We start from the raw sequence: 12,844 nt of genomic DNA on the forward strand, positions 1-12,844 counted from the left end.
CACTACTATCGAGATTCAATAAGAATAGACCACTCTTCAAGGGTGCGTGACCATAAAAGATATTACTCATATAAATAGAACAACCATTATTCTCTGATTTAAATGAATAACCGTCTCGCATTAAACAAGATCCAGATATAATGTTCATGCTCAACGCTGGCACCAAATAACAATTATTTAGGTCTAATACTAATCCCCGAAGGTAGATGTAGAGGTAGCGTGCCGACCGCGATCACATCGACTTTGGAACCGTTTCCCACGCGCATCGTCACCTCGTCCTTAGCCAATCTTCGCTTAATCCGTAGTCCCTGTTTCGAGTTGCAAATATTAGCAACAGAACCAGTATCAAATACCCAGGTGCTACTGCGAGCATTAGTAAGGTACACATCAATAACATGTATATCACATATACCTTTGTTCACCTTGCCATCCTTCTTATCCGCCAAATACTTGGGGCAGTTCCGCTTCCAGTGACCAGTCTGCTTGCAGTAGAAGCACTCAGTTTCAGGCTTAGGTCCAGACTTGGGTTTCTTCTCTTGAGCAGCAACTTGCTTGCCATTCTTCTTGAAGTTCCCCTTCTTCCCTTTGCCCTTTTTCTTGAAACTAGTGGTCTTGTTGACCATCAACACTTGATGCTCCTTTTTGATTTCTACCTCCGCAGCTTATAGCATTGCGAAGAGCTCGGGAATAGTCTTATTCATCCCTTGCATATTATAGTTCATCACGAAGCTCTTGTAGCTTGGTGGCAGTGATTGGAGAATTCTGTCAATGACGCAATCATCTGGAAGATTAACTCCCATCTGAATCAAGTGATTATTATACCCAGACATTTTGAGTATATGCTCACTGACAGAACTGTTCTCCTCCATCTTGCAGCTATAGAACTTATTGGAGACTTCATATCTCTCAATCCGGGCATTTGCTTGAAATATTAACTTCAACTCCTGGAACATCTCATATGCTCCATGACGTTCAAAACGTCGTTGAAGTCCCGATTCTAAGCCGTAAAGCATGGCACACTGAACTATCGAGTAGTCATCAGCTTTGCTCTGCGAGACGTTCATAACATCTGGTGTTGCTTCAGCAGAAGGCCTGGCACCCAGCGGTGCTTCCAGGACGTAATTCTTCTGTGCAGCAATGAGGATAATCCTCAAGTTACGGACCCAGTCCATGTAATTGCTACCATCATCTTTCAAATTTTCTTTCTCAAGGAACGCATTAAAATTCAACGGAACAACAGCACGGGCCATCTAGCTACAATCAAACATACATAAGCAAGATACTATCAGGTACTAAGTTCATGATAAATTTAAGTTCAATTAATCAAATTACTTAAAGAACTCCCACTTAGATAGACATCCCTCTAATCCTCTAAGTGATCACGTGATCCAAATCAACTAAACCATGTCCGATCATCACCTGAGATGGAGTAGTTTCATTGGTGAACATCACTATGTTGATCATATCTACTATATGATTCACGCTCGACCTTTCGGTCTCCGTGTTCCGAGGCCATATCTGCATATGCTTGGCTCGTCAAGTATAACCTGAGTATTCTGCGTGTGCAACTGTTTTGCACCCGTTGTATTTGAACGTAGAGCCTATCACACCCGATCATCACGTGGTGTCTCAGCACAAAGAACTTTCGCAACGGTGCATACTCAGGGAGAACACTTCTTGATAATTAGTGAGAGATCATCTTAAAATGCTATCGTCAATCAAGGCAAGATAAGATGCATAAAAGATAAACATCACATGCAATCAATATAAGTGATATGATATGGCCATCATCATATTGTGCTTGTGATCTCCATCTCCGAAGCACCGTCATGATCACCATCGTCACCGGCGCGACACCTTGATCTCCATCGTAGCATCGTTGTCGTCTCGCCAATCTTATGCTTCCACGACTATCGCTACCGCTTAGTGATAAAGTAAAGCATTACAGCGCGATTGCATTGCATACAATAAAGCGACAACCATATGGCTCCTGCCAGTTGCCGATAACTCAGTTACAAAACATGATCATCTCATACAATAAAATTTAGCATCATGTCTTGACCATATCACATCACAACATGCCCTACAAAAACAAGTTAGACATCCTCTACTTTGTTTGTTGCAAGTTTTACGTGGCTACTACGGGCTTAAGCAAGAACCAATCTTACCTACGCATCAAAACCACAACGATAGTTTGTCAAGTTGATGTCGTTTTAACCTTCGCTAGGACCGGGCGTAGCCACACTCGGTTCAACTAAAGTTGGAGAAACTGACACCCGCCAGCCACCTGTGTGCAAAGCACGGCGGTAGAACCAGTCTCGCGTAAGCGTGCGCGTAATGTCGGTCCGGGCCGCTTCATCCAACAATACCGCCGAAGCAAAGTATGACATGCTGGTAGGCAGTATGACTTATATCGCCCACAACTCACTTGTATTCTACTCGTGCATATAACATCAAACCATAAAACCTAGGCTCTGATACCACTATTGGGGAACGTAGTAATTTCAAAATTTTCCTACGCACACGCAAGATCATGGTGATGCATAGCAACGAGAGGGGAGAGTGTTGTCTACGTACCCTCGTAGACCGAAGCGGAAGCGTTGACGCAACGTAGAGGAAGTAGTCGTACGTCTTCCCGGTCCGACCGATCCAAGCACCGTTACTCCGGTACATCCGAGTTCTTGGCACACGTACAGCTCGATGACGCTCCCCGGGCTCCGATCCAGCAAAGCTTTGGGGATGAGTTCCGTCAGCACGACGGCGTGGTGACGATCTTGATGTTCTACCGTCGCAGGGCTTCGCCTAAGCGCTGCTACAATATGACCGAGGTGGAATATGGTGGAGGGGGGCACCGCACACGGCTAAGGAACGATCACGATGATCAACTTGTGTGTTCTAGGGTGCCCCCTGCCCCCGTATATAAAGGAGCAAGGGGGAGGCCGGCCGGCCCTTGGGGCGCGCCAAGGAGAGGAGGGGAGTCCTCCTCCTAGTGGGAGTAGGACTCCCCTTTCCTAGTCCAACTAGGAATAGAGAGGGGGAAGGAAAGAGAGGGAGAGGGAGAGGGAAAGGGGGCCGCGCCCCCCTCCTAGTCCTATTCGGACTCCCTATGAGGGGGGCGCGCCACCTCCTGGGCTGCTGCCCTCTCTCTCCCCTCAGGCCCAATAAGGCCCATTACTTCCCCGGGGGGTTCTGGTAACCCCTCCGGCACTCCGGTTTTATCCGAAATCACCCGGAACAATTCCGGTGTCCGAATATAGTCGTCCAATATATTGATTTTTATGTCTCGACCATTTCGAGACTCCTCGTCATGTCCATGATCACATCCGGGACTCCGAACAACCTTTGGTACATCAAAATACATAAACTCATAATGAAACTGTCATCGTAACTTTAAGCGTGCGGACCCTACGGTTCGAGAACAATGTAGACATGACCGAGACACGTCTCCGGTCAATAACCAATAGCGGGACCTGGATGCCCATATTGGCTCCTACATATTCTACGAAGATCTTTATTGGTCAGACCGCATAACAACATACGTCATTCCCTTTGTCATCGGTATGTTACTTGCCCGAGATTCGATCGTCGGTATCCAATACCTAGTTCAATCTCGTTACCGGCAAGTCTCTTTACTCGTTCCGTAATACATCATCCCGCAACTAACCCATTAGTTGCAATGCTTGCAAGGCTTAAGTGATATGCATTACCGAGAGGGCCCAGAGATACCTCTCCGACATTCGGAGTGACAAATCCTAATCTCGAAATACGCCAACCCAACAAGTACCTTTGGAGACACCTGTAGAGCACCTTTATGATCACCCAGTTACGTTGTGACGTTTGGTAGCACACAAAGTGTTCCTCCGGTAAACGGGAGTTGCATAATCTCATAGTCATATAGGAACATGTATAAGTCATGAAGAAAGCAACAGCAACATACTAAACGATCGGGTGCTAAGCTAATGGAATGGGTCATGTCAATTAGATCATTCAACTAATGATGTGACCCGTTAATCAAATAACAACTCTTTGTCATGGTTAGGAAACATAACCATCTTTGATTAACGAGCTAGTCAAGTAGAGGCATACTAGTGACACTCTATTTGTTTATATATTCACACATGTATTATGTTTCCGGTTAATACAATTCTAGCATGAATAATAAACATTTATCATGATATATGAGGAAATAAATAATAACTTTATTATTGCCTCTAGGGCATATTTCCATTCACTTCCATGTTAGGCGGGTTATTCTCAAGAGGAGTGGACTCCGCTCCTCACTCATGAGATAAAGGACTGGTCACCGGGATGCCCAGTCCCATGCTTTATGCAAACTAAATCAAAAATAATTGCAAACAAAACTCCCCCTGGGACCTGATGTATGTTGGAGGCACTCGTTGTTTCGAGCAAGCCATGGATTGATGTTTGTTGGTGGAGGGGGAGTATAAACTTTACCATTCTGTTTGGGAACCGCCTATAATGTGTGTAGCATGGAAGATATCGCCATCTCTTGGTTGTTATGTTGACAATGAAAGTATACCGCTCAAAATATTATTCACCTCTATTTCAAAACCGAGCTCTGGCACCTCTACAAATCCCTGCTTCCCTCTGCGAAGGGCCTATCTATTTACTTTTATGTTGAGCCATCACCCTCTTATTAAAAAGCACCAGTTGGAGAGCACCGTTGTCATTTGCATTCATTATTGTTAATTAATATTGGATGTGACTATGATTGGATCTCTTTTACCATGAATTATAATGTCTAGTCAGTCCTTGATCTTTAAAGGTGCTCAGCATTTATGTTTTGCGGTATCAGAAAGGGCTAGCGAGATACCATCTTGTTATATCATATTATGATTGTTCTGAGAAAGTGTTGTCATCCAAGATTTATTATTATGGCTCGCTAGTTGATAATTGCTATTGATATGATTAAACATGAGACCTGAGAATTATTGCAAATATGGTTAGTTATAATCTTTGCTGAAAACTTGAATGCTAGCTTGACATATTTATAACAACAAGAGCAAACAGAGTTTGTAAAAGTTTTTCTTTATTTCTTTTAGTTTGTCAACTGAATTGCTTGAGGACAAGCAAGGGTTTAAGATTGGGGGAGTTGATACGTCTCCAAAGTATCTACTTTTCCAAACACTTTTGCCCTTGTTTTGGACTCTAACTTGTATTATTTGAATGGAACTAACCCAGACTGACGCTGTTTTCAGCAGAATTGCCATGATGTTGTTTTATGTGCAGAAAACAAAAGTTCTCGGAATGACCTGTAACTCCACGAGATATCTTACAATAAATAATAAAAAATCCTCGCCAAAGATGAAGACCAGGGGGCCCACACCCTTCTCACGAGGGTGGGGGGCACCCCCCCTAGGGCGCGCCCCTACCTCGCGGGCCCCCTGGAGACCCCCCAACTCCAACTCCAACTCCAACTCTATATAACTGCTTTCGGGGAGAAAAAAATAAGGGAGAAGAAATCATCGCGTTTTACGATACGGAGCCGCCGCCAAGCCCTAAAACCTCTCGGGAGGGCTGATCTGGAGTTCGTTCGGGGCTCCGGAGAGGGGGATTCGTCCCCGTCGTCATCATCAACCATCCTCCATCACCAATTTCATGATGCTCACCGCCGTGCATGAGTAATTCCATCGTAGGCTTGCTGGACGGTGATGGGTTGGATGCGATTCACCATGTAACCGAGTTAGTTTTGTTAGGGTTTGATCCCTAGTATCCACTATGTTCTGAGATTGATGTTGCTATGACTTTGCTATGCTTAATGCTTGTCACTAGGGCCCGAGTGCCATGATTTCAGATCTGAACCTATTATGTTTTCATCAATACACTACAAGAAATGTGTTAATCCATGACGGATTGAAACTGTCACATGTGTGTAAGTCCGTCATGGTAGGTCGTCCTTGACGGATTTGAAATCCGTCATCTATATCGCGTCATAATTTAACCACCATGTACTACATGACAAATATCTAGAACCGTCATGGATCCATGATGGTTCTTGACCGTCACAATTTATTTTTGAGATAGCGGCGTCGATCATGGCATTCCACATCATCATCTGACATGGCGGCCAACATGGCAGCCCATGTAGTAGTCGGCCTAATTAGATTTTGGCCCACTAAATTTCATCTTTGTCCAAGACTGTTAGCCCATCATAAGAATTTGGGCCCATTAAATTTCAAGTCCGTTGAAGGCCCACGACTTTTTTTTGACTAGGAACTGTAGGGGAAAACCCCCACAGCATATCAAAACTTTATTAGAAGGGAGAGCTAGTACAAGTACATAGGGGGATTACAAGGGGTAATCAAGCTATTCTAGGTAAGTGAGAAGATGAAAATACAAGCCTCAAGGTGGCAGAAAAGAGATCCATCTAAGGAGATCATCCTTATAAGCAGGCTTAACCCTATATTGCATTAAAGTAATATCATGGATGAATTCTCTTCTCCATTTATTAAATCCAGCTCTCTCATGTCTGAAGACCTTAGCATTTCTGACAATCCAGATATTCCAGCAAGCTATAAAGACCACTTCAGTGAAGAAAGGTTTCCTGAAGCTCCTGTTAGCATTGATAACCAGCTCAGCCATAGAGTCACCTGATGACCAGTCAATTTGCAAATAGTTCCAAACTCTGACACTAAAATTGCAATTGAAGAACAGATGATCTCTTGTTTCCCTAGTCTGCAAAGGGCAAAGAACACAATTTACTCCATCCTCCAAATGCCAATGCCTCCTTTCCACCATGTCCTTGGTATTCAGCCTATCCATAATAAGCATCCAAGCAAAAACTTTTATTTTCATTGTGCATGAGGACTTCCAGATCCAAGCTGTCAAGGGGTTGAAGGACTGTGACACAAAAGTATGGGAGTAAAACAGCTTTGGAGAATATCCCTTGGCAGTGCCACTCCAAAACCAAATATCCTTGGATCCAGTTACTCTATCATGGCTCTCCAACAATGATTGAAGAGTGATCATATCATCAAAGGCCTGACTGGACAAAGAAAGATGGAAGTGCTGATGCATGTCCTGAGAGTCCATAAACTCTTTAACAGTAATCCAGGGGTCCTTAACATAAGACAAAAGCCTAGGAAATATGAATTGGAGACTAGAGACTTGATCATCAAGCTGCCAATTGTCTGACCACATGAGGGCAGTGTCTCCTTCATTGATCTGAACCCAAGCACAGTCTCTAAAGTTCTTCATGACCTTGCATATATCCTTCCACCGGAAAGAGCCACAATCAGAAGTTCCTTGGGGCACTCTGCCATGGAAGTAGGAGTCCCAAATTAATGACACCCATGGGAGATCCTTTTTATTGAGGAAGTTATTTGCATGTTTGAGCAGAAGAGCCATATTCTGAACACCCAGGATAAGAATACCAAGGCCTCCCTTGTTTTTTGGCCTGCAAATAAGGTCCCAAGCAGCAAGAGAAGGGGCAGGCTCACCCCTATTCTTCCTCCAGAGGCATTGTCTCTGAATTCTCTCCAATTGCTTTAAAATGCCAGCAGGGACAGCCAAACTGCAAAGAAAGAAGATGGGCATAGAATACAAGGCAGAGTTCAGAAACTGTAATCTCTCCCCCTGATTTAAAAAAAGAGGAGCTAGCTGTCATTCTTCTCTCTATGCAGTCCACCAGAGGCATAAAGTCCACCATTTTGGGCCTAGTAGTACCTACTGGCAACCCAAGGTAGGTAAAAGGCATTTTCCTAATCTGGCATCCAAAAGCAGCAGCTAATTCTATCATGACAGCAGTGTCCACATTGATGGGAATGATAAAGGATTTATGATAATTCACATCAAGGCCAGTAGACACAGAGAAAACCTTGAGCATGTCCTTCAGAGCAATTAGTTGGTCCTTGTCAGCTGGCAAGATGATCAAAGTATCATCAGCATACTGAATCACAGGGTAGTCCTGGTCATGACAGGGTATTGGGAGATGAAGGATGCCCCTTTCTGAACATGTCATTAATTACATTCTGCAGGAGGTCAGCAGCAAGGACAAAAAGTAGGGGAGAGACTAGATCACCCTGTCTAACACCCTTTTTACATATGAACTTCCTGCCAGGAACTCCATTAAGCAGAACAGATGAGGTACCTGTAGACAAAAGCTGCTTCATCCAAAGAATCCACTTTTCATTGAAGCCCTTATATCTCAAGATTTGGACAATTGCCTCATGCTCAAGAGAATCAAAAGCCTTTTCAAGTCCAATTTAAGTATGACAATTGGCCTCTTGGACCGATGACACTGGTGCAAATACTCAAAAGTCCACCCAATACAGTCCTGAATAGTTCTGCTTTTTATGAACCCATACTGGTTCTTGTGAACACACTGCATTATCACCTCTTGAAACCTATTGGCTACCATCTTGGATAGGAACTTAAGACCCATTCCTGTTAAAGAAATAGGCCTGAAGTCCCCCACCTCTTCAGGTGAAGGCTTCTTAGGCACTAGAGTGATATATGAATCATTGATATTCTTCAGATGGGCAGTACCATCATAGAAAGCCTGTGCCAGTTCATAAAAATCTTGAGAGATAATTTGCCAACACCTTTTGAAGAAAAGACCATTAAAACCATCTGGGCCTGGAGCTTTATCAACTGGCATATGCTTGACAATCTTGTCCATTTCCTCCTTCTCAAAGGGCTTAGTGAGAATATCTAATCCCTCCACTAGAACAATTAATGAGGAGAGATCAAAGCCCATATGGATTCCCCTTGAAGAGCCCATTCTATTTTTAAAATAATTTCATATAATGTCCTCCATTTGAGAGTGGTCAGTCACCACAGTGCCATGAGGTAATTTTAAGCTGGCAATAGAATTCCTTCGATGTCTCTCAGTTGCCATAGCATGAAAGAACTTGGTGTTTTCACCATCCACTTTTATATATCTGATAGTATATCTTTTCTTCCAATAAAGACATTGAAGGTGGAGCAACTTCTCCACATGATTTTTGACCACTTTTTTAAAATTGGATTCATGTCCTTATAATGGTCTGAACTCCTCAAGCTCATCCAATAGCAGAATAACCTTATTACATTTACAGACAAGAATTTTCAGATGTTCTTCTGATTATGTATAAAAATACCAGATATAAGTGTTTTTTATTGAGACATTAGCCAATCCATTGTTTTTTATTGGTCCATGGAAACTTTGAGTCAATATAAGTGTTTTTCTGATTATGTATGCTCATTGCCTTATAAATAGAAAAGGAAATTGCATAAAAATACCAGATAACTAAAATTTGTTTTACCAAAAAGAAGAAATACACAAGAAAAACTTGGAATTACAGATTTTTTTTTCCTAAACTAGATCTGGCCTACTACTCTGCCCAGAGATATTCTCCAGGCACCGCATCAAACGCCACCAAGCGCTCGCGGGCCTTGAGCTGGAGTTCATCGCCATGGCTGTTCTGGCACAGATTTGGCAAACTTCTATAAAAAGAAAAAGACACCGCCGGAGACGGCCTTAGCGACGTGTTCGCTGCTGCTGCTCGTGTGGGGAGCCGCGGATGTGGGGGCATCTCCTCCAGGCGAGGAAGTGGCCAGCAGCGGTGGCGCTGGATCCCGCGAGCGATATTGACATCGTCGCGGTGGCCGACGACCCAAGCAAGGCGGGAAGGTCGGGAACGGGGCGCCGGCGTCTAGATCCAACCGGATCCCGACGAATTTGAAGGAGAACGGCGGCTGGGAGGAGAGCTCAGACGATTCCATGGGCGCTTGGCCTCCATTGCTGCAAGAAAAGCCAGGGAGATATATGAGAGAGGAGAGCATAGGAGAGAGAGAGGCGGCGCAAGGCGCGGCTCACCGGCGTGCTACGGTGGGAGGTGCGGGCGGAGGCCCGTCACGCAGACGGCGGCCTGCGTCCGCTGCGAGCTCTGGAGTTCGTCGGGCTCTGCTGCTGCTGCTCGCATCGTGCTCGCGTACTGTGTGAGAGGATAAGAACCAGGGAAAGCACAAATAGAGAGTAGAAGGAGCAGCGACCGTTGGATCGGGTAAGAATGGACGGTGGAGACGCTTGATCCGTGGGAGGTCTGGTTCGTCCAATCAGAACGCAGCAGGCTAGAAAAAATCATTTCCTCCTATAAAAACGTCCGGTGTGTGTTTTACATTGAAATGGTAGCTTACTGTAGTGGTTATCTGGCATTAGCAATGCAAAGACGTGCTAGGTTTGAAACGCACATGCTACTATTCATTTTCGTGGTTTTTTTCCTTACTTTTTTTGTTTTATTTTACTAAATTAAATTTGTTCTTGGACATGGATAACTCGAACGGAATCTATTTTCTGTACCCTATCTGAATATATTTTCCAACATGTATTTTCAGGCTTTTCGGAGTTTGTTTACATTTTGAAATTAAAAAACGGAAGACAATGTTGAGGGTTGAGTCTTGGCACCCTTGTGTTAATTCATTTCATTTTGACATGGTTCATGTAATGGTGTATCTTTTTTTTTAAAGAGGCGTACTCTACTTGTATTCATATGAGTAAGGATACAATCCGGCTTCGCATACAAGCAACAAAATACAAAGAGGATACAAGAGGATAGACTGCTACTCTCCGAGCCGACCAAATCTTCCGCGGTCGCCGAAAGAGGAGAACATCGGCAGCCAAAACAAACCAAGGAGCTGAAGACACCCCTTGCCTAAGGGAGTTGACGAACCGCAGCAACCACCAAACCCAGCGACCTAGATCCTTGGCGATGGAAAACATTGGTCGGAGGCGAAACCGAAAGCAGGTTTGCCCCCCCCCCCCCCCCGCGAGCATCTTCATCTCCGGATCCGGGGACGAGGCCTTACCGCCTAGCAGGAGGTCGCCAAAACGCACCGCCGAAACAAAAAACTGCTCCATACGCCTGTCCTCCACATGCCTCCCACTGGCGCCGGCGAAGCCTCCGGCGAGCAGGAGCAAGGGTTGGGGGACTTTATTCCCTACTAAATCCGCTGACCACCGCTCTACCAAGAGGTCGACTAAGGGACCAAATACCCACACAAGGAAACCTAATCCCGACCGCCGACGAGGAGCTAGGGCCCGACATGCCTCCCGGGGCCAAAGTGGCCGCCAGAGCCAGGGCGGACCGGCGGGCACGCGCCGCACGCCGGCGGAGGGAGAACTACTCAAAAACGCCTCTCAGTCGCCTGGGTCAGTGGGGAGAGAACGAGAGGGTTCGAGACCTCTCTATGTAATGGTGCATCTTGAGTGTAGAAAAACTTTCAATGCCAACGGATGAAGCATGGGTCGCTTTGCCTTCAAACTAGGCCTATTCTCTCTTAACACCATGTGTTCATCCTACGAGAAGGTTCGATTTCTAAACAATGCATGTGTCTTCCTCGAAGATGGTTTCATTTCAAAGCAATGCGTGTCATAACTTTTGCAAAACTTTTTCAAAGTTTTACAATGCCCTACAGGGATCATGTGATGCCACCATGCCAATTTTCATGCTTTTCAGAGCTCGTATTCATTTTCCAGGATAACAAAACCCCAAAACTCCATATTCGGGGTTATGTCTTGGCACCCTCATGTATGGAATTTCTTTCCTTTTCTTTTATTCATGAATCATGTAGTGGTGTATCTTGGGTGTAGAAAAAAATTTCAATGCCAACGGATGAAACATCAGTCACATTCACACACTCTTCTACTATAAATAGAAAATAACCGAATATAAAAATAGAGTGGAAATTTTTGACATGGATTGTTAGCTCTTGCCATTCTCACACTCTTCTACTATGCATTTCTAGCCATTATTTCACACATTTGCAGTTCAATTTTGAGGTATATTCATTAAATGCCTAGAAATGCACTCGATGACTTAAATATATCAAACGGGCCTAAAAATATATCAATTGAAATTATTCATTAATATTTTTCAATCAATATATGCACTGTTATAATATTTTTTTGTTTTAATTAGTATATGCACTTTATTTATTAAAGAAGAATTCCCATTCAATTAGGCTGAAATTCCCAGGCCAAGGTCACGGTTTTCTTTGTGTTTCTATTAATGGTTTCATGTGTTTTACAAATTTTCGTCTTTTTTGGTTTTTTATATTTATATTTTTGTTTTTATTCATTTTCATTTTATTTTAGAAAAACTACATGTCAACTTTATCCAATAGCGTTGTACATTTTTCGTATGCACCTTAACATGATGATTTTTTTAAATACATGTTTGAAGATTTTAAAAAAATGTTAGACATTCTTAAAATACAAGTTGCCAACTGGGCCTCCCTTCAGAGAGATGGCACTACATACGTTGTTTGAAGTTTAAGTAAAGTATAGTACTGACCATTGTGGGCTCATCTGGACCACTTTTGACTGACACAACAACCAGCGACTGTTATGCGCTCCCTAGCCATATTTTGTTTCCCCTTATAAAAGACATTTTTACTGATTATTTCACTTTAATTTCGAAATACATGTTTTTTCTTTTTTAACAAAGTTATTATGATATTTTTCAAAAGTGTTAGCATATTATTAAACAATTATTCATGTATCTTAAAAGATGCTTATGAATAAAAAATCTCATGCTATTTGAAAAGGTGTTCACGTGTTTAATTTTCTGTACAATTTTAAAGCATAGAAGTGTTCTAAGAAATAGTTCATATAAGTTTAGGATATGTTCATACATGTTAAACGTGCTCACGTGTTTCTTAAAAATCAAGTAATTTAAAAAATGCTCACATAGTTTTCGACAAAAAATCTTATTTTTTTAATTTCTTCAAGCATTTATAAGAAAATGTTTGCCATTTTCTAAAATTGATCATGTAATCTTAGAACTATTTTTGAAAAATCTTCCTACATTTATATAAAGAAAAGTGTCGCCTATTTTATAAA

At 43.1% G+C, this 12,844-nt stretch overlaps 1 long non-coding RNA gene across 1 annotated transcript; it reads right to left on the minus strand.

The window, feature by feature from the left end:
- Positions 1 to 9,240: 9,240 nt before the first annotated feature.
- LOC125507482 lies at positions 9,241 to 11,313 on the minus strand. Its single transcript, XR_007282920.1, has 2 exons — positions 9,821 to 11,313; positions 9,241 to 9,745 (listed from the first exon to the last, which is right to left on the minus strand). It is a non-coding gene; the product is annotated as an uncharacterized LOC125507482 (long non-coding RNA).
- Positions 11,314 to 12,844: the final 1,531 nt, after the last annotated feature.

The sequence above is a fragment of the Triticum urartu genome, chromosome 5 (genome assembly GCF_003073215.2).
Source record: "Triticum urartu cultivar G1812 chromosome 5, Tu2.1, whole genome shotgun sequence".
NCBI lineage: Eukaryota > Viridiplantae > Streptophyta > Magnoliopsida > Poales > Poaceae > Triticum > Triticum urartu.